The sequence below is a fragment of the Pantherophis guttatus genome, chromosome 1, assembly GCF_059756535.1.
Source record: "Pantherophis guttatus breed Tessera chromosome 1, ASM5975653v1, whole genome shotgun sequence".
In the NCBI taxonomy this organism is placed as follows: domain Eukaryota; kingdom Metazoa; phylum Chordata; class Lepidosauria; order Squamata; family Colubridae; genus Pantherophis; species Pantherophis guttatus.
The window spans coordinates 280220769-280244001 of NC_142063.1; the positions used below are offsets into that span (position 1 = coordinate 280220769).

Consider the following 23233-nt stretch of genomic DNA (forward strand, 5'->3'; position numbering starts at 1 on the left):
AAAGTCCAGTTGCCTCTTGAAAAAGCATCTTTGGGAAAACCATGACCTGGAAGACTGAGAATCTCCATAAACATTCACTGGAATTTGTCTAAATGTTATATGTTTTCTTTTTCTTAGATCAAAATATAACTAAAATAAATTTGCTTGTATTCATGTAGAAGAATTAATGTATCAGTGCCTCAGGGAAAAGAGAGCTCCTAAGACAAGAGATTTTAAAAACATTCATGTTTTTATTTCTATATGAATCAGTCACACATGTAATTAATACCAGCTATTTCCATGATGTGGTAACAATTAAAAACATCCGTTCAAATAATATTTTATATTCAGTGAGTATTTGTTGATTAGTTAACCTGGTATGTGCAAATCCAAAAGAGGTTTTTGCTGTCTATGGAGCTTTGTCTACTGTATGTCTATGTATATGACCAATATTTTGCTTTTAAAATTGGCTTCTAACACCTACTTGATCTCTTTTGAGTACCATAGTTCAAAAGAAAAGCTTAGAGAATTGGCAGTTTGGGGCAGATGTGTGTCTATTCCTCAGGCATCAGTGGCTGTAAGTTAACAATTAAAAAAATGTACAGCCATCTGTGTAACAAGATGGCAGAGCTCTGCACTTGCCTGTTACTATAAATAAGGAAAAAATCTTGTCTAATTTCATAGATGTTAGATTATAAAGACTCGATGTGTCAAATGTGTATTATGCTTCTGGGTTGTATTGGCAGCCAAATACCTGGAGTGGTGGCCTTTTCAGAATTGAAAGCAAGCATAGCATTTATGAAATCTATTTCACTGTGGTACATGTAATATTTGATATCATATTTTTATAGTGTATATTTTATAGAAGTGAATTTACTAATATTCCCCTTCTTTGCTCATTCTCTCATCTCCTCACGCATGAGCTATAGCTCTTAAAGGAATCCATCAGATTCTGTTGATTAATATCCTTTGCAGTCAGTTGTTGTAATGAAATTTTCTTAATGATAGAAAATATGTGGTTAACTCTACTTGAAGAATGAATTAGGAATATTGTCTTGAATGGTTCTTTAGACATGACCATACTTTTATGATCCATTCTACTGTGGGATACAGATCTCATGTATATAGGATTGCAAAAGATCAAAAGTCTAATCAAGGTTTTTTCCCTGACTTATCCACTACATATATATTAGGCAGCAGAGTCATTATAAGAAGGAAAACCAGTGCATATTTCCCATTTCTCTATTTCCCACCATCTCCATATATTGAATCTATGCACATGTAAAGGCAGAAGAAAGGAGGAAAACAGCCCATCTGTGAAGGTTCTCCTATAGATCTACCCAAAAATCTCTGCTATAGACAGAAAAGGCAGATGTCATAAGTGCCATTATTTCATTTTGCAAATAACTTTTACAACTAATAAATTACTTATGCTATAAGAATAGGATGCCTGTGTTATTAAGCTACAAGTAGATAGGTTGTCTACATTAAATTTTGGTCAAATCTCACTTTAATTTCATTTTGAAGCATTTTGATAGATTAAGTTGAATGAAGAATTAAGGATCATAATTTATTTATATGACCAGTACTTTGATAACTCTTTAACTTCAGGAAAGCAGCCAATCTAAGATCTAAGATCCAAGAATTGAGCCAATACAATCTTAGCAGATTTATGGAAAGATACCAGTGTAATACTAAACAAAAACAGCATGCCATATCCCATAATAGGCATCTAATTCACAAGCTACTTAAGAATTTGACCCTGATTAAAAGTGTTGCAGAAATACTCTGCTTTTATTTTTAGGTATATGTTATGTCATAATTCTGAACGGAACCCTCTTTGCTGATTTTAATAGCTAGTTTCCAGCGGATTCACTTGTCTTTAAATAATTGTTTTTAAGAAGGTATTTAAATTGATGTCTAATTACTATTTTCTCATTGTCTTCATTTCTGTGTTATGGATACATCTGTGTGTTTAAGTTCAGTTTCTGTGTGGTATCCCTCTGATATTTCAAGATGCACAGTATGATGTTTTGTAAATACTAGTAAGCGGCAGATCTCACACAGCAAATATCCACTTTGGGTATTTAACAAAATTGGGATCCTTCCATAGGCCTTATATGAACTCCAAATAACAATAAAATCTAATTACCAACCTATTTGGCAGAGTTCTTTAAATGGCACACTGATTGTTTCTGGTTTTACTTTAATTGCTTTGTGACCAAGAGTACTTTGAAATCTTTTCTTTTAGAAAGAACTTTTAAAATGTATAAATAAGTGGAATGTGAAATATTGTTGTGAAAGTAATCTGGGTTGAGAATGATATTAAATGCATTTATGGATTACGTTGGTTACATGAAGCATTAGATTGTAAGAATGTAAGAGACTGTTCCTATTTAGTAACTTAACATCGACAAGCAGTTCGTTTATAATTGTTCTTTTTTCTCCTTGTCTACTACAGAATCTTCTGTGTAGCAGTCCAATGCATGTTCAATATCTCAGAGCGTTTTAAAATCATAATCATACCTCTTTTGACTCTTAAGAAAAAATCAATTATAGGCCACTGAGGGCTTGTAATATACATTTTGTCTGTTTTTCTAACTTAGTTGCTTCTATGCTGAATTGGTAAACTCCTGTTTTGTTTTGTTTTTGCTCCAGAATCAAACAGGCTGTTCTTGCTAGCCTGCCATATTCTAAATCAGATTGTTCTAATGAAACAATTGACTATAATGGAACAGTTCTTCATGTCTTTCTGAAATAATATAACACTGGTATTGATTATCTGGTGGCTGGTTTTTTGGATATCCATATGCAGATAAATACTGAAGGAGATGAAATGTGGCTGAGAATGTGCAGAACTATTACAAAATCATAAATCAAAAAACGTAAGACCTTGACACAAACAGCTTTATTTCATTAGTAATACAAACAATATTGCTAGCTATGGGGATTATGATGTTCCATTGTAATGGATAGATATTAAATATTCACCCATGTTGAATCTTTTAATTGAGTATGGAAATAAGGGACTGGTCTTTTAAAGATAGAAATAAAAGATACTGGGCATTCAATGTTTTATTTTCATGTCAGCAAAATCCACAGGATTTTGAAGTGTCTAACATCTCTGGACGTCTGTTTAAAAGCAGCAAGACATTCCAGGTAGTACATTTCTTAGGGATTGTTACATTTCTCAAGTGTCTAAAAACACTCAGCCTTCAGCCTTGCGCCTAGCAACATACCTGAGGCAAGCTATAATCCCAAGCAAAGCACTGCCTGCCTTGTCTTATTGCTTAATTATTATACCTATTTAATGCTACTTAGAACATTGTCAGCTGTTGAGAAAAGGTAATTATCACTAGTCAAATGACACACTTTTTTTGGCTGCCTTACGGATACACATTTTACTGGTACCTTGATACATAATGAAGCCTGATAGCAAAACTTTTGCTTGTCTCTACTTCAAGCCCCAGCTGTTTCCCTGCTAAATTCATCCCATCTGTCTCCCCTTCCGTAAGGCTGTAGGCAGTATAGCATAAGTACAGAAGCAGTTCAGTGCTATTTTGGATAAACATAGCTGAAATTTGAATCCTTGCCATTTGCAATGCACACATTTTGTTTTACTGCTGTAAAGAGAGCTGTCAAAATAAAAACTACAAGGATAATTCACTGAAATGAATTCAAAAGAAGATTAAAGAAGAAATATATAGCTCGTATACGTGCAAATGGATGACCTCTTAATAGTAGTGAATTTTAAATATGCATTTCATACAAAAAGAACTTTGATCAGTTATTAATTTAGGCTGTATCTTATACCCATTGTCTAAGAATTAACAATATTCCATTATATATGGTATAGGCCCATGGCACGTGGAGCCATATTGGTGGACATGTGAGCTCAGCTCCGGTGCGCATGTGCATGCCGGCCAACTGATTTTTGGGCCTTCCGGTCCCACCAGAAGTTGGCAAACGGGCCATTTCCGGCCTCCGCAGGGCCTCCGGGGGGGTGGGGAAGGCTGTTTTCGCCCTCCCCAAGCTCCTAGAAAGGCTCTGGAGCCTGGGGAGAAAAATGGGCCTACTGGACCCACCACGTAATCCGCGCAATCGCGTGCCGGGAGCAGGGGTTCGTGCGCGCATGCACAGGGTCAGGGTGCATAGAATTATGGGTGTGGGCACATGTGCGCATGACCCCCTCCTCCCCTGCTCCTGGCACATGATGGCAAAAAGGTTAGCCATCACTGGTATAGGCCAATTACAGGATTTGACTTTCCCTTAATGCTGTAATTGGTTGGATAATTGGATCAATCCAACTCAAGAATATGATCCATATTTTCCTTGATACTGCAATATTTCAGGAAATGAAAAATATTGATAATGTTTATTCAGCTAGTTAGTTAGTTATCCTATTGTTAACCATCCATCTCCCTTAAAGAGGGACTCTTTTCATTTATTGTAATTGTTACAACACTTTTGTTCTCATGAAAAGTAGAAATATGACACCTTAAAGAAGAATGTTACTGATACAGTGTATATATTTGTTTTATTTATTTAGAAGATATATATGAAATTACAAGTAGGGTAAGGATGGACGTACTACCCCCATCCTGCTTCTGCCAGAGATAATCAAAAAGTGTGACCAATGTCCTTTCCATCCCATATCCAGGCCTGAACCTTGAATGGAAGTGGTCCAGATAATCATCAACCTTCTTCAAAAAGGAAAGGTTAGAGATAGAACAAAAAATAACCCAATATGGTGGAGTCTAGAAATGGTCTTTTAAGAAGAGGGCAGACTACAGCCTCCTTAAAAGACTGGGGCACTATCCCCTCTCATGAGGAAGTATTAATCACTCCCAGAATCCAACCACGTCACCTCCCAGGAAGCTTTCACAAGCCAGGATGGGCATGGATCTAAAACACAAGTGCTTGCACTCATATTCAGGAGCAACAGGGCCAAACCATTCCCAGATAACTGGGCAAAAAAACTGCCCAGGTACCTTCACAGGAGCAACAACTACTCTGATATTTAACTTGGAATAAATCCGAACAAATTTGTCTTCCAGAAAATTTTGCTTACCTTAAATCGTACACAGAATTGTTTCAGAAAGTATTTTTTACATTTTTGTGCCATTCTATTTTTTTTAAAAAAATTATTAACTATAATATATTTCATATATGTTATCCTATCAAATAAAGTCAACTTTTCATTTGTTTGTTGAAACTGACTCTAGTTCACCAAAGTCTACATTATGATGAAACATAATAATGATGAAATAATTTAGAATGCAATAAGATTTAAGTATTTTAATGTCAATAACATTCCTATAATTGCTTACAATCTGCAACAATAAAATATGGATTTTGTTTGGGTTGTTTAGCATCTGAAGTAACAGAGTAGTAAGATAGTCTACATTTCAGTTTCAATTGGTACAAGATTATCCAGTGTGTTTCATGGCTAAATAAGAATTTATTCTTATTGGTTGCCCCAGTAAAGTCCAATATATATTAAGTAGACATGTGTAGAATTTCTCATTATTAACCAAACATCCCATTTGATTTGAAGTGCATAGAACAGAAAACTATTATGTTGTTATTCTTTAAGTTAGAATTTACTTTTTTGTACATTTGTATAAAACTTTACAGTAAATAAGGGAAAGTAAATAATGCCAGAAATGATATCCTATAATTTGCTAAACATACCAATTCATCTGATGGTAATCACACTGAATAAAATACTTTGAAAAAAGAGGGAAGAGGCTTCATAACTGCTATTACGAACATGTTTTTCCAAATACATTTAAATATTAAAACAAATCTAATAGATCACTGCAGGTTTAGAGATGTTACCGGTAGTAGACAGATAGCCATGGTATTACAAGCAAAATATGGAAAATATTATAGGAATATACATATTACAAAAAACAAGTGCATAAAAACTCTACTTCCGTGACTATAAACTTTCATCATAGTAGTTACTAAAACACTTTTCATATTGAAAATAATAAATGTAGATTATATATTTATTTATTTTATCTTCTGCTGCATAGTCCTTCCAAACTCTTAATTGCTACTTAGAACAGAAAGATGTCTAGGGCTCTGGATAGAACTGCACTCATGAGACCTCTCCTAACATGTATCATCCCCCCCATGGTATACTGAGGAATTGAGGGGGATGAAATGGGTGAAGAGACATCTAGAACACTGCTGGTGGAAGACAAAGAGTGAACATGGCCCCACCACCATCATAAGAACCCTAAAATCTGGCTGTCGTAGCCTATGTTCTGGGCTATGGTGGTATGTTTTTCCATTGTCTATAGCTTGTATAAATGGAAGTTAGACACTGGCATTTTCCATTATCTATAGTCTTGTAAATGGCCAAGAGGCACCGTTTATCTTGCTTTTAATCCTTGTAAGGTGCTCAGAAACAATGATTGGACAGTCCTATAAATTTAAATAACAAATCAATATGTGATAAATCCTTTTCAAACATACTCAATGTGATCTGCCAAAATAGGATCTATCTCAACACTAATAGCATGTAATTCATGGAATCTGCTAGAATCTGTCTTGAAACATTTCAATATATTCAGTATATAATAAATTATGCAAAATTACATAAATTTATATAAATTGTCTGATGCAAAAACAAATGTTGGTTTTATTTTCTTAAATGTGTTTTAAGGGATTGCACTTTGGAATGAAAGTAGTTTAAAAAGATAGACTGATAGCGAGATAACCTGGATGCTTTTTAACTTCAAAATCAATAGAGTAAGTCCTTCCTTTCACCATGCCTCTGAGATTACTGTTAGTCCATCTGCATTATTGTCATTTGAATATGATTCACCACAGTTGGAGTGCACTGTATAAATCAGCTGGTTGATATTGTGGTGGAAGTTAGATTGTGGAGTCCTTGGTGCTCTCTGAGCACTGATGATGTCACCTAATCAAGTAATGAAACATCTGCAAGCAAACAACCAGGCACATGCCCTACATTACCTCAGCTGGCTAACTGCTGATTGTAGGATTATTTGGAATGTAAATAGTTGCATATTAGGCCCTGTTGAGTGTCTCTGGAGATTCCAAGTCATCCAAGTCATGGTTGTCCCAAATGTGCTTTTTCGACTTCCTCTGTTTTTTCTTGAAGAAATTTCGCTTCTCATCCAAGAAGCTTCTTCAGTTCATGGACTCACTTCAGTTCACTTCAGAACTGAAGAAGTCAAATGTCTTCAAGGAAAAACAAAGAAAGTCCAGTTGTCTTTTGAAAAAACACCTTTGGGACAACCCTGTTGAGGTTTTTAAATTGGAAGAAATATTGAACCTATAATCTCTGCCTTGCTTGTTTCAGGATTTAACTTTGTTTTTAAAAAATTTTGTTGGTCACATGAAAGTTAAAAGACGTTCACTACCTAATGAACTAAATATATATATATCATAGACAAATATGAATATGTCTGTGATGGTTTAACAAATTTTGATGCTGAAATAAAAAAGCATTAGGCAACTATATATCAGAATAACTTTTCTTCTTGTTGTGCCTTAATTAAAATTGCCACTCTTATTAAATGTTTAGCTTTAATTTTTTTATATATATTTATTTAACTCAAAACTGAACTTCTGAAGCAGAATTAGCAATTTGTGATCTCTTTTCACTTGAAAAATGAAATATTAGCCAGCAAATATGAAAAACAGTATAAACGTTTTAAGAATGTTTTAATTGTATGCATTTAATCACCAATACAATACATTTTCACATAGATTAGTGATTTGCTACCTGTTTCTGATTTTAGCAGCCGTCTTTTCAAACTTGTAAAATTTCATAATTTTAAATGTTTAAAATCCCAGCAGGTACATTTCTTTGTGCTTTGTTCACAGTAAAAGAAGGGGAAATTCTAGGTATGAGTCTGGGATCTTAAAATAATTTGTGAGCTATGAAAATTAGGGCATCAAACGTGATTAATGGTGATGTTTTTAAACATATGGCTAGCAAAAACTTGCAAGACATGAAAAATGAATATACAAGTACTAAGTAGAAATGGATTTTATATGTTCCTAGAGGGAACACCTTAAAATTAGATCTATTTCAGGTGTTTGACTGGCTTGCTAAACGAAAGATCTACATAACAGCTAAAAGAGTATTCAGATCTTAAAATGTACTTTGCCAATTCATACATACAGCATGTTGAACTAATTAATTAGCATAAAATAGTGCAGTAGATCTCAAAAAATAGTTTCAGTAGATCTCAAAAAAAATAAAGTAGGACCTAGGAAATACTGACTCCCTCCCCCCACTCCGCCCCCTAACCTCAGTCCTTGCATTCGTAGCTATTTGAATAGATGTAGCAGTAACAAAGTGTGTTACTATTTCAGGGACAGGTGCCAGTACCAAAGCAAAGACTGAGATTCCCCCTTCCCACCTCGATAGTGCTGGGACCCCTACTGTATCCCTGTCTTCTGTTCAGCAAGTCATAAAATTGGGGGTTCCTTCTTTCCTCATCTTGTCTAAGTACTCTTTTTGAATCTTTATTTATTTATTTATTGGTTCGATTTATATGCCGCCCTACTCCAGAGACTCAGGGCGGCTTACAATGCGTTAAGCAATAGCCTTCATACTTTTTGTATATACCTACTTAGTAGGGCTTTCGGCCTCCCCAAGCGGTGTTCTTTTTATACAAAGTCATCTTATTGCCCCCATAATCCGGGTCCTCATTTTACCTACCTCGGAAGGATGGAAGGCTGAGTCAACCTTGAGCCTGGTGAGATTTGAACTTGCAGTAATTGCAGGCAGCTGGCAGCTAAGTGCTACTTAACAGCACTTTAGTCTGCTGCACCACCAAGGCTCCTAATATCTTTAATATGTAAATTTCATTAAAAAATAAATGTACAAATATTTTTCCTCCTCCTCATAGAAACAGCTATCGGGAGTTTTCTCTGACTTGCCAGAAATACTCAATTTTCAGACAGAGAAGAAGCATGGACAATTTCACACTTAATGATGAACACTTCAGAAAGTTCTGAATGCTGAAAAAAGGAAGTGTTACACTGAAAATTGCAGCTGGCAGTATTCTCTATCAATCAATATTCATTTGAAGAGTTAGCTGTTGATCTAAGGGAGCAAATGCCATTCTGTCAAAAGTGGGGGGGGGGGGTGTATTCCAGCATGACTTTTGAAGAAAGAATTATTTTTCTGTAATACATGTATGCAGCTATGCATTTTGCTGTGCGTTCCAAGTGGATTGTTGATACAGTACTTTGGTTCTGCACCTGCATATGGAAATCTTGCTGAACATGGAAATCTGTTAAACATAATATTTACAATGGCTGGAATCTGGGGGAAAAGAAACATATTTTTGTTTATATTTTATATTTCTCATTGTTTCCTGACTACATTTTCATTAGATGTATGGCTTGATTCCATAGAAATCATTTGAATGGGTGCAGCATTTTCAATGTGCTCAATGCTCCTAAATCCAAGGATGAGCACTTCTTTGTGACTTGTGTAGCTGTAATGTTGGAAGGTTGGCATATGACTCAGAAGCTTTTGATTTCTCTTAACCTTACCTAAACATGTCCATATTGGCTATCCTTCTCCTTTCTGTGCTTGAATATACATTTGCACAGTTCAAATATTTAAATAAAAAGGAATAGGCACATACTGTTCTACCTTTATCAAACGGTATAGGCCCTCCGTGTTTGGTACTATTTCTGTCTGAATCATTTTTAATTACATATTTTACTTGGAAGGTTAAACGTCCTATTTTATTCTTGAATCACCGTGTCATCATGTTTACCTCTGGGGAAATATATTTGTACAATCTACCTTGTTTATCATGTCAACTCTTTCCCTTTTCTTTTGTGAAAAGAAAAGTAAAAAGTGGTTGTCTAAAACTTTTAACATTCTAAACAGCTATAAAATATTATGTGTAATTTATTTTTCCAAGCTGTTTTGTTATGGCTTTCTGTATGTTTGTCTGCCCCATCAGGATTTTAACACTGTCAATAATCTTGCTTATCAAGCATTTCCAACACTCCATTTTCCCCTGAAAAAGCTCTTGCAATGTATTCATGCAGATTTACTTGCATACGGATCTTCACTCTGCCAGTTAACAAAGCAAGACTTCTTTTATTCTGGCTTCCCACTTGATTCCTGATTGATTTATGCTTGACAGATGAAATGCTGTCCTATTCAGTGAATTAGCTGTTTGTGAATAACATTTCTGATGCTTTGGTATTGGAAATGGCAGGAATAATGAAAAAGACTTTCATTCCTTTATTTGTTGCTCTGTTGCTCTGTTTCTAATTGTTCCTTGGAGAATGAAGCTATTGTAGCAACCTGGTGAGTGTGTGCGTATAGCTGTACTGTATATAGATATATACATCTCTTATAACTAACATTATTAAAATTACTCTTTCCCCCCCTTTTTTTGGAGGAGGCAGTCTTGAAAGAGAAAAAAAAAGTAATGTACAAGCAGATGTGCTGCTAGATCTACAGGCTTCTGCCAACCATATGGCATCTTAAAGAAAGATGGTTGGAGCGTCTGGATTAGCAAAGAGTTGGGATGGAAAGCCATGTGTCGTGTTGGTACAGGCAGTTGTTTTAGCTCTCTGTAAAAGGCTTCAGGAGATTGTGTAATGGAACAAATGGTACTGCAAGCCTAGTAACAGCCTTACCGCTGCTGGAGAGGCAATTGGCCCCCAGGCACCTACTGCTCCATCCTTTCTTCCCCCCTCCCATTCCCCCATTTGTTTATTAATATATTGAAAAAATGGCATGATTTGATTCTCCTTTTTTTTCTGCTGAGCCTGTCCCTGTTTTTTAAACTTCTTTCATTCCCAAGGAGGATTTTCAGTTGGATAGCTTTTTAAAATTATTATAATTATTAGTGTTTCATTTGTTTAAAGGGAGGGATATGAAATCAGGACCATTTTATCTGAATTACTGGTGTCTTTATAAGAAACAGCTTCGTTTCCTTTAGCTGGGAAATGGTAGCATTGTGTGTGAAAGATGTTTAAGCCTAATATTCCTATTTCTATCAATATTTAGCAATTAATGGGGAATTAATCTATTGCTCTGGAATTAGAAAGCTATCAGTCTCTAATGAAAAATAGACAACCAATTGTGATACCTTATTTTTTAGTAAATTTGGAGCTTTTGTGAATGAAATAGTTGTAATTATCTCTGTGCTCACTAAGAGAATGGAGGTTGAGTTTATGAAAACACTCAATTTCTCTGTTCAGCTGTTTCAAAGGCTGATTAAAACAGGAACCAAAGGTCCAGTGCCTGTAAATTGCTCAAATGTAATATAGCAATTAGAGTTTTAATTGTAATACTAAGATTGCTGTTTTTAAAAGAAGATTCTAAAAGATTTTGTGGAACCTGCTGATAAGGAGGTCATGAAACAAAAGCCTCTGTGAAACAGTTGCAAGACTATAATTACTAGTGCTGAATGTCCCTTTATTCTGAAATTTTAATGGGTGGTCTTTTCAGACATTACTTTTCAGGACAAAATGCGTGTAACACTTAGGAATGGTGTGCAGCTGCCTGCATGATTGAACAGCTGTTTGTCCATTAGGTTCAAACTGTTTGCTTGTATTGTGTGGGCAAGATCTGCGGTTTTTCAAATGCATTGTTCAGAAAGGACACAATATTCTGCAATCTGTAGCATCAGAGAGAGCTTTAAGAATAAAATAATGCATGTACTTTCCTGAGAGTAAGGACATGAGTACATACATAATGAAGTTATGCCCAAGTAAATAATAATAGGATTGGGTTATTAAAGTTTTTTTTTTATGGATAAAGCCTGTCTTAGGTTCCAAATATATTTTTACAGGCTATATTATCTGCAATAGAGTTTAAAAAACAACTTTTATATATCATCTCTCCCTTCATATTAATTACTTCATTTTTTCCAGGTCTCTTTCACCAGACTTCTTTATTTTCAAAATGTAAGCTGCATTATTGCGACAATCTGTCTCAATGATCCCTAATTAGAGCATCTAAAGTAATCTGGAATTGTACCTGTCATTCATGCAAACTGGGAGACAAGGTATGGGATTATTTGATCTCTCATGAATAAAAGTAAAAGTAGCATGTAGTGCATTTTACCAGCTAAGGCTGGTTTGTCATCTATTTGTCACCTTTCTGAGAGAAATATATCTTGGTCTTGCTTAGCCGTGTTCAGATAACTTCAGCAACATTCTATTGAATATAGTAGTGGAACAGCTTTTATAGTTTAGCTAATCTAGAATGCAGTTGTTATTTTACTGGCTGAGATTGTTGGGTCTCTTGCATATGGGACAAACTCATGGCTGACATTTGCAAAAGTAACTCGTGGTCTGAATTATATATACCTGATTGCTCTCATTTCTGCATTTTGTACCTATCGGGCCTAAGGATGTGAAGGGATGTGAAGACTAGCCTTGAAGAAACCAAATCATGATGTTCCTCTAGTTTAAAAAAGGCCGTTTCAGAAGATGATGGTAATAGCTGTGTTGGGTGTCTTATTCGGTCTGTTCTGAAATCATATATTTATCAAAAAGTTAACCAAAAAAATTGGAATGAAAATGCAAACGTTTTGCAAAAAGCACTTCTCTGGATCAGGGATGGATGGGTGGGTACACACCACTTTTTACCAGCATGCATCTGACTGTGTACAGAAACAGGAATTTCTCTGTTGGTGCTACAAAGTCTGGCAGAGAAAGAACTTGTAGTTTTTCGGGGATGCTATGTGTGAAAGAAATAACAGGAAAAAGTAGTAGCATTTAGTAGGAAACAGCTAGGGTACTCCATGATTCTCTTGGAGAACATTTTACTGAGCACTTCCTAAAAACTGGCAGTTTTAGTTTTTTTAAACTATGATTTGCTATTGATGGAAATGTTAACCTGTGTTGTGGTGCAATATTATTACTGGTAGCAGTATTTATGGGTTTTTCCTGATTTTCTCCCAGGAAATATTAATTGACTGGTAGAATAGACATTTTTAGATTTTTTAAAAAAGAAATAGCATATTGCTTAGATTTATTATAAATATTATGGTTATAATTTTTACTTTGTCATTTGCTACCTCAAGGATTCTCGCATTTTTAGTGTATCTGTGTGTCTATGTCTGTGTATGAGAAACTGAATGTTGCAGGCTGAAATGAAGAATAAGAACTCATTTTTAATATTATTTTCATTAATAATATTTCAATTAATATAAAGAACTTAGGGTTCATTTAAGAAAAGAAACAGAAAGCAGAGTTGTGCTTTAACTTTCTGCAATTTGAATAATAGCAAAATTTCTTTAGATTCTAGAAGAACACAGTGATTTGTATGTCAGAAATAAAAGGAAGATTCACGCAGCACTTTTGCATTCATTTCTAAAAATCTGTTTCTCCTCACAAGAACTGCATATCACTTATTGGAACCTGATTTTTTTTCCCCTCCCAGCTCTTCTAAAATTAATTGTTCAAAAAGTTTGGGTTATTATGATGTGCATATATCAGAGGTCAGTTTGCCCAAATAATGAAGTGATGGAGTGTTTTACCCATCACAGTGGACTTTCTCATCTTCATTTAGTATTTGACATCTTGAAGCTCCAGGAATGATTCAAAAGCATTCTGTCACTTTGAAAAAGGAAAGCATTCCATTACAAATGCAGAGTTGCTAATGTTTCTTTTTTTAACAGAGTTAATACAAACTTATACGTTGATCTGCATTGTTTTCTAAATTCCTTCAAATGCCTGATGAGTCTTAGGGGCCTCCCATACGCTCTGCACATGCCATCAAACCCCAAAAAAGTCATTCTCTGTTCATTCTGTGCAGCCTGCTTAAACACCACATGCACTGTGTCTGCTAGATGTCACTTCTTGGGAAGCCCACACGCAGGGAGGTTCTTTTTAAAGGCATTGTGGTCTGAACAAGAAAGTTCAGATTGGGCAGCCAAGTCTTGATGGTTCAGGATTATTTCATAGCTTCTTATTAAAATTCAATTTTTTAAAAAAACATTGGTGATAAGGAGAGAAATGAAATTATCATAAAGTTCTGAAGAAAAAGATATCTTAAATAGGAGCTATTTAAGAACTTTTAGAACCCTAGTTTGTGGAAGTAATAAATAATAACGAGTGAGCAATTTGTTTAATTTGTTTTCTAATATGAATACACAAAAAATAAAATAAAACTAGTATACAGTATTAATAAAAATCATTTCTCCTTTCTTGTCTCAAATTTCCAAGGAAGGAATGACACTGATTTGAACACCTCTGAACGTTCAATTTATGCGTTTCTGTTGATTTGAGGAACCCAAAGGAAGACAACCATTAACAAGCAATTATAGATTAACATAGAATAGAAGTAGAAATGGAAGTGTCAACCAATATGTTCTGTTTGCTATTAAAAATACATTTGATACTTTAATACCAAAATTTGGTAGATGCTGCAAGTTCTTAACACTTTTTCCTTGTGCTACTTTTCTCTGATTGTTTATGTAAATTATGGGATGGAATAGGAAAAAGGAAATAACTATTAAATACAAATGTAACAGTTCAGCAGTATCTCCTTTTTAATTTTTCCAAAGTACTTTTTACATCTTTCTTCTCTCAGCTCTCCATATCTTTTCTCCTACAAAGTCTGCTCTGTTTATTCTCCAAGATACTGAAATGGGAGTTGAATAAGTTACTATCACTCCGGCATTGTAAAGCAAGATTTTACTCCTCTTAACTGAGTATCCATTGAGCTTGCTTCTTGTTTACGTATCCTATTGAATTCAGTGGGAATAATTGAGAACTGATCTACTTCTTGTTTGCCCATCTCCAGTTCTTCATGGCAATGATTTTGTGATGTAAGGAAAACTTAATGAGTTTAGTGATGATAGTTAAATTTGCAGAGAATTGAGATTAGTACAAGAAGAAACTACTTCTATCTGTGATGAAATTGAAGAGACCCAAGAAACGTTGCTTTTCAGCTTAGAACTATTTGTTTTTGTAGTAGCAAACATCATTTGACTTTCTATGCTTTAAGTGCAAATTATCCTGAAAGCTATGAAGAGATTAGAAAAAAATATACTAACTTTCCATTTTCTTACCTATGTTTCTTAGGAAAGTTTGCAAACTAAATATTCATAGTAGTGAGCTTTATCCACAAACAATTAAACAGTATAGTACAGTATAGTACTTGTACAGTATAGAATATACTTCTTTATGTTCAGTGCCATATCCTAGAAGAGATGCAGCCTTTATTCCATTGTAGGAATAGGATTATATTGATATATTTCCACATAAACTTTGCATTGGGTTGCTTAATGTGCAGAGATATTGGATTGTTGCAGACATCTGCATGCCTTACTTGATCTCTGACAACTGAATATGTGAACTTGCTGTAATTGTCTGTGAGGCAATATAATCTATGACTCTCCAGTGAAAAAGTGTATAGAAACTCCTAGTCCTTTCAAAGACATATAACAGCAGCAAGCTCTGTAAAAGCATGTGAGGACTAATCTGAGGGTCTGTGCTACCTAACATAAAGCTAAGATTGCACTGAACTGATAATAACTTTACACTTTATAAACAAGGGTAGTGTTGTTGGCCACAGGAGAAAAAAGTCCTGAAATGATGTGTAATATTTTGAGTTCTTTAAAAGTTAAATTGTGCTAGATAGTAAAGTGAAAGGGATTTTGGGAGATGGGGGGAGGGGGGATGTTGGTTAGTGTTGAAGCCATATAATCTGCATGACAACCCTATCCTAAAAGCAAAGCAGATCAATATTGCAAAGATTCACAGACTAAAAGACCTCCAAGGTCCCTTCCAGGACTGTGATTCATGTCAGGAACTAATTTTTATTGATGGGATATATAGCAATCTTTAGGACAGTTAGAATTCAAACACAGTGCACCAAAACTGTTAACAACCAATCCACCAAAAACAATGGTGAATGTCTCACTTCTGGAAATGTCTATTTGGGAATGTCAGGGTTGTTGTAAAAGCTAAATGATGTAAATGTTTAAATGAAAATATTTGCAAGCCCTTTGCAAGTTACCACCTATACTGTTCTTTGGAGCATAGTTTGACTATTCAGAAAAACACTTGGGGCCCAGGGATAAAGACCATCATTTTTTTAAAGAAAATTCTCAAGGATTTGCACCAGAGACATCATCATAGTCAAATAAAAATTAATATTGTGCTCTTTAAAACGTCTCCCCTCATTGAATTTCAACAGGCCTTCTAAAAGAATCAATTTCACAATAGTCACATACTATCCCGTTTTGTGCTTGCGGGTGGATAAAAATAGTTAAAAGTGGGATTTTTTTTTTTAAGGCACAAAGTTATAATTTGTTGAAAAGTGTGCTTTTTAGAGATATCATACTTTTCACTTAATAAAAAAGAACAAAATTACCTGGGTACCAGAGTTGAAAATGAAGCTACTGCGTGAGTAACAGCTCTTCATTCTTACTTTCGAAAACATGTTCAACTCTCTGGGAAAAAACCAAACACCACACTCTTAACGTTTGTCAGCCATTTATTGCTGATCCTCTGCAGGGTTTGTAGCCTGTAAAGTAATCCTCCTTTATTGCACCAACCCTGAAAGGCAGAATAATGATGTGTAGGTTCGTTTTCTTGAGCAAGTTGTTTTTCTTTTTGCTTTGCAAAATTCTTTTGCCTGCAGTCTTGGATCATCAGAGTCTCTTGATTCAGCTCAAGTGGCCTCTTTCAGTTACCGTGGTAACCAGCAGATGGGGTTCTCCGATAAGGGTCACTAAGAAGGTTCCTACAGTATACAGTAGGAGCAGCTAAAGAACAAAGCTCTCGCTGCTGACAGTTCAGGTCTGGCCAGCCAGGAGTAGTTATCAGATTACTTATATTAAAACCTAATTAAGATGTGTGCCAGTAAGTGCAGCATAACTATTGGATTGGATTGGATTGGATTTGCTGGTTTAGCTGCTGCCAGTTGTTGTAATTCAATCTCTCTGCTCTGCACGTTCATCTGTGCAGAGTACAGTAGAAATCCATTATATCATAATCCAAGTGGTGGGATAGTGGAAATATCTTAATGTAATAGATTGGTATTTGCTTGGGGCGGGGAACGGGCTTTATCGTTTACTATGACCTCTGGAGATTAATTTTGTGGTAAGTCATGTATTGATTTGGGTTACAGTGCAAGTATTTATGAAACTCCACAAAAAACAGAAGTGACTGCGTAATAAAGAAAATCATAATGCTAAGACTGGCTTACGTCCTAGGTATCATTGTGCCCCAGGTGTTCAAGGTAAAAGTACTTTTGATTTCATGTACCGAGCCAGCTACCTTTTTAAGTAGCAGAAGCACTTGGATCCAGCTATCCTGCTGATATTTCCAAAGGTTTATTTCTCATTTCTCTGGATCTGAATCATGGTTTTCAGGCTGCATTTATAAAAGCTTTACATTTGAAATTTACTTCTGTTGGGCAACATTCTGACATTCTTTTCCTCCCTTGAATCTGCTTGGGTGTTGGGGACAAGTTCCCAAGAATTTCTCAAAGAACAGATTTAATAGGCACAAGTAGAAAATGTTAGCTTGCTTGCAAATTCCATTCTGTTAGCTGACAGAAAAGATTAAGTGCCATCACTGTTTTCTCTGTATGACATTCGAGTAGATTTAGATGTGTGTGTATATTTAAATTTTATAATTATGCTAAATGTACTATGTATTAATTTATAGAGTGTAAATTAATGTGTCATGCACAATTGACACCTGTTCTGCTGGTCCTCATCCTTGTATAATCCGGAAATACAGTTGCAAATTGATATTTAATAAACAATGAAGTCCTTAGCTGCTATTGTCACTGTTGTGGAACTTGCGGTCCTAGAAAACTTAGAATTATGCTAAACGTTGCACCACAAATAAGTATTGTTAAAATAGATATTCTTCCTAGTCAAAATAGGCCCTTGTTAATTTATTTTTTTCTGGGATGTTTCCCGGTATAACTTACAACCCTGAGCTTTCTTAGTGTCTTTCATTCAAATCCTGAGAAAGGATTAGTGGATAATGAACATTTCCATCAGCTCCTTGTCATGGTCATATCATTTTCTGGTTACTATGAAATTTGCTGGCACCAGAAACATGCCCAAGAAGGAGCCACTTTTTCTGTTGGTCTGCTTGAGGTGCCTGAATGGACCCTATTACCGTGATGGCTAACCTATGGCACATGTGCGCAAAGTGGCACGCAAAGCCATGTCGCCCGGCATACGCGGCCTTGCCTGTTTGTCTTCCAGGTTTCTGGCGCGCATGCGCGTGCTGTGATCAGCTGTCCTTCGCACGTGCGGCAGTGCCAAAAACCAGTGTGCGCATGTGCGGCAGCCAGCTGATTGTCAAGTGCGCATGCGCACCAGAACCTGGAAATTCAGTTTTCTGGAGCGTGATCCCTTCACATGCACAGCAGTGCTGAAAACCTGATCGTTGGGCCCGTATGCACACTAGAACCCGGAAGTTGGGCTTTTCCAGAGCGTGGCCCCGATGAGCGCCCGCATGCAGACGCGACATTTCCACGTGATCTTTTCGGCACTCAGTGTCAAAAAGGTTCATCATCGCTTCCCTATTGGTTTTGAAACAGCAGTTTTGTGAAGGATTTTCCTGAATGTGCCTGCCTCATCTTTAAAAATTGAGTCAGATACAATGTTTGATACTATTATTCCTGAACAGGATTTATTTGGCCTTCAATCCAAGGCAGCGTCTTGGTGTTCCAAGGGGCTTTAGAAGATAAAGATGAAGATAAAACAAAAAACAACTTTGGAATAAGAATAATAAAACACATTAGTGAAAGGATGGAAGATGGTAAATACTACCTGCCATCCTATGCATGAGCACCCAGACATACAAATGCTATTTGTGACTGAATAACTGAGAATGGGAAATAGCTGAGAGAAGAACAGAGAGAAACTTGGGGGGGGGGGGATTGATGTAGGCTAAAACACTGACAAGCAGGAGTTGAGTTGAAATTGAGAAAAGGATATACAGTATATAGTTTGAGAGCAAAGATGGAATTAGACAGTGTCAATCTGCTGAAGGACTAAAGTTTCAGATGGCTTCAAGACAACTGCTGTGGGAATTACTGTGCAAAGTGGATGGCCCAGCATGGGATTTGACTGTCTATCCACAGATAGGAAAGGAGAAGAGAAAATAAAAACAATCGGAAAGCAAGCCCAAAGTTGCTACCCACAACTTTGCCAGTTAAGTTTTAACTGATGCGCTTGATGAACTCTTTGGATAATTTAGTGGCAAATGCATTTTAGGCTAATTACACTGCTGTTTTAGCAGAAGCAGTACTATTGCCAGCGTAGTCTCTGAATTGTAGAACTGTTAGGTCATAAACTAATTTACTGCATTCTAACCTACTTTGAAGACAACTGCAGGAAGAACAGTAAGACTGTTTGTATGCATTACAGATTCCATTTACTTGATTAAACTGAAGTTCTTTCTATCTTCATTGTGCTCAAAAAACATAGAAAGGTTTCAGAAGAAAGAATACGCACAGTGCATTTTATCTGATCAGTTCTGAAAGCTCGAAACAGTGCTTGCTTCTATGCTCTTTCTACATTTGTGAATCAACAGATGTGGACACATCCACCAGTATTATTTCAAATGACTCAGTTCCTATTAGAGGTAACTAAGCTGGGTCATTGTAGTGAAGTTATGCAGTATCTTTAGGATAAAACTTCTCACATTTACTTGGAGTTAAATGCCAGGTAGACAAATCCAGGTGCCATCTCACCTGGATTTGTCCAGGTGGTTGGTTAGATATGTCTTCGTCTGATGTGGTTAGTTGCAATAGATTTGAGTTTCCTGATCTAATTATTGAAAGCTTCAAGAGAAGTAATGAGAGGCTGGGTGCAAGTGTTAGCAAATGCATCCTTGGGTGCTTTGAAAGAAGCCTTGGTGTGGTGGTCCTCAAGAAGTCATTGTTCAATCCAGCTTTTTAGAAAATTAGTAACCAGTTTGGAACTTCCCTTCTTGAGCTGACTGGGTCCTAGTCAGGATTAAGTCCTGGGATTTTGATTGAATTTGGTTCCTCTTCATAGTTCGTGATGGGACTGGGTAGGAGAGGTGCAACAAGAGCTCTGTGTTATGGGGTGCCACAGGTCTCAGTCTTCTCCTGCTGTCTATAAGAAACTGTTGAAAGAGGACATTTGCAAGCATGGGTGTGTATGTATATATATATATATATAAGTTTATTATGTTACTGACTTTTAGGCTTTGATTTCATGTTGTAATCTGTAAGTATTTGGATTCTTCTAAAATGGTGTGACATAAGAGCTAAGTGAATGAACGAATGGCTGAATAAATAGGTAAACTGACCCTACTTTTTTTTTTTTTTCATAGATCAGCCAAAGTTGGCTAGGTGCTGCCATCTGCTGTGATAAAAGAAATAATAGAATAGAATAATAGAATAGAATAAACTCTTATTTCTTTTCTTCCATTCACCAAAGATTACCTTAGGAGAACCTGTGCAGTGAGTTGTGAATTCTTTTAACATTTCAAGAGGACAATTGATTTCTACAGTTTATAGTCTGCATCTGCAGCATCTTAAGAAGCACCTTCTCCAAGATCTACGGTCTCTTTCCCTAGACTCTGTACAGCATGATAATGCTATTGTAGAGAAATGATTACTAGGAACAAGGTATTATTTGGGGTTTTGTTGTTGTTATTGTTCATATATTAGTCTCATGATTAATACAATGTTTTGAATCAAATAACACAATACAATCAATATGAAACAATATTTTAGATAAAAGGCAAAACTTTGGAAGCCTAAGAAAATAAACAGGTATCTGTCTAGCAGCCAAAATATTGGTTAGGTATTAGGAGAGTCCAAGGAGGGACTTGAAGACACAGGAATTTAAAAACGAGTGCCTACCCTTTTTTGTTGCGTATAATAAATACATTCTGTATTATGGAACTCACTTCCAAAGAAGACGTACCAAGGTGATTCTGCAAAGACATAACTTGTTGATGTAATCGTTCCCACATACCCTGTTCCCCCCCAAAATAAGACATCCCCTGATAATAAGTCCAATAGGGCTTTTGAGCTCATGGCAATAAGGCCAAGCATTTATTTCAGGGTTCAAAAAAAATGTAAGACAGGGTCTTATTTACAGGGAAACACGACAGTAAACACATGATTAACTTTAGGGCTGCCATATGATATAGTTCTAGCATCATACCTCATCATACAGTATATTGCATAGGTTTAGTTTTTAATATTCTGCCATTTTCTGAACATTCTGTTGGCCACAAAATAAAAACTTTTTAATTTTCCTCTGCATTTTCATAGCTAAAATATATAGGGTTCAGCATCTCCTCATTATCAGTTTTATCTGAAGAAGTGGCCACTGTGGGTCTCTGAGCTTCTCTGCAAAGTGCTGATATCTCAGATCAGAATGAGTAAAACGGTTTCACATGCATAAATTTCCATCAGCTCCTGGTGATGCCGATAAGTCTCTCTTGGCTAAGCTCCACGGCTTGCAAACAGAAGTCCTAGAGCTTCCAGAGCTCCCTGAAAGGTCATTTACCTCAGTTCTGAACCTCACTATCATCTTCATATTGAGCACTGAAGACAAAGGAATTATTGGGGTTCTTGGGTCATGTGTTGAAAACCGTCAGTGATTCTGTATGTTTGGACAAATGTCTACAGAGAATTTTTTGTTCTCAATAACCATCCTATTTTTAACTTGTCGTAGTGTATATTCACTTTTATATATGCTGCTCAAGGACACACGCAGACATACCCCTCTTTTTCCATCTAAAAATATTACTAGGGGTGTTATGAAGCACGTACAGTGGTACGTTGCCTTCCCTTCAACATCTTTGAATGGCAACCAAGGCCATCATTCATATAACTTGGTTAGAATTTCTGGCAGCATTTGAAATACTATGCACTTTTGCAAGTTAGCCTCACAGTTGCACCGTTGAAGGTTTATCAGAAAACCCAATAGTGATCAGAAAAATGAATATCACTGCTGCACTTACCATGCCACTATGCAGCTGGATACCTCCTGCATCATTTCATGTTGTAGTATTTCACATGTCTTAGTGAACAGGCATTTGTTAGTGAACAAATTCAATCATGCAAGTGTATCATTCCACAAGGAAGAATTATGTAGCTTGGTGATGTCCTCCATTTGTCAACATTGAAGCAATTTAGCTCCTGGGACATGTATGTATTTTCTATTAGGCAGGCCAGTTTTGTATATCTTCTCATTCTTAACCAAGTTTATAGTGATGGTAAACTCTGCTAATGAGATGTGACAGTTTCACATCCAAGCTTTGGCCCTCTCTGATGGGATTATGTTCCCCTTTTAAGACATTCAGACTTACTGATCCTGCACAATGATATCTGTACCATCAAGAACAGGAGTGTCAAACTCACGTCGTCATGGCAGTGTCACATGACATATCGGGACTTTTTTCCCTTTTGCTAAACCGGGCGTGGGCATAGCCAGCGCATGACGCATCCAGCCTGCGGGCCATGAGTTTGGCGGCCCTGATCTAGAACTCAGCTTTAAAGCTTCAAGGATTGAGTCACCATTGGCCTTTCTGCAGTAATAGAGGATATTCTCTTGACATAAAGGAAGCCATCTATGGAGAAGTCCTGTCCGATTCTTCACAAACACATGGCGGGAGAGCACTTCCATGATTCTCCAGTTTCCCTAGTTGGCCATACTATTTTTGTTAACATTGAAATGGGGTGATTGGTTTGTGTCCTTGCAGTTATTTTAACAATTTACTTTCGAGTTGCTGATATTTCATATTTTTCAGCACATGGTGGTCAAATGTTTCATAAAAGCATCCTTCATTTATTCCTGCCTGTGTTTCTGTGGGTACCAACCTGGAATTTGTCATTGGACTAATTATATTGATGTCACAGGTGTTTGAACATAAGGCCACTTGTTTATATTATTTGCTGTCTGCTGCTGCTTTCTTAGCTGCTAAAACAACAGCCAGGCAAGCTAGTGAACTGTGCTATTCTCTGCACAGGCTGTCTGTACCTCTCCAGGCAAACAACCCCTCCCTTCCATCTGAGTCAGGACATGAACCCAACAGCCGTTTCACTTCCTCCTTACCCCCTTTGGGTGAACAGTGTTTATTCCAGAATAAGAACTTGTTAGTTCTCTGTTTTATTATTATTATTATTATTATTATTATTATTATTATTATTATTAGTCATCAGGAAGGTTGCATGAACTGCCTTCTTCCTATTTTGGAGCTAGAGGGGATCAGTCTGTTCTAATGGCTGTTGGACTGGGAGTTGCGTCCA

At 36.3% G+C, this 23233-nt stretch overlaps 1 protein-coding gene and 1 long non-coding RNA gene across 7 annotated transcripts in view; both read left to right on the plus strand.

Moving 5' to 3' along the window:
* The window catches only part of SDCCAG8 (SHH signaling and ciliogenesis regulator SDCCAG8), a 112424-nt gene that overhangs the window by 84825 nt on the left and 4366 nt on the right, over window positions 1–23233 (plus strand). The gene's annotated exons all lie outside the window — the stretch shown is intronic.
* Window positions 2638–5182, plus strand: LOC132712042 (uncharacterized). The gene is made up of 2 exons (XR_009622754.2): window positions 2638–2864; window positions 4640–5182. It is a non-coding gene; the product is annotated as an uncharacterized LOC132712042 (long non-coding RNA).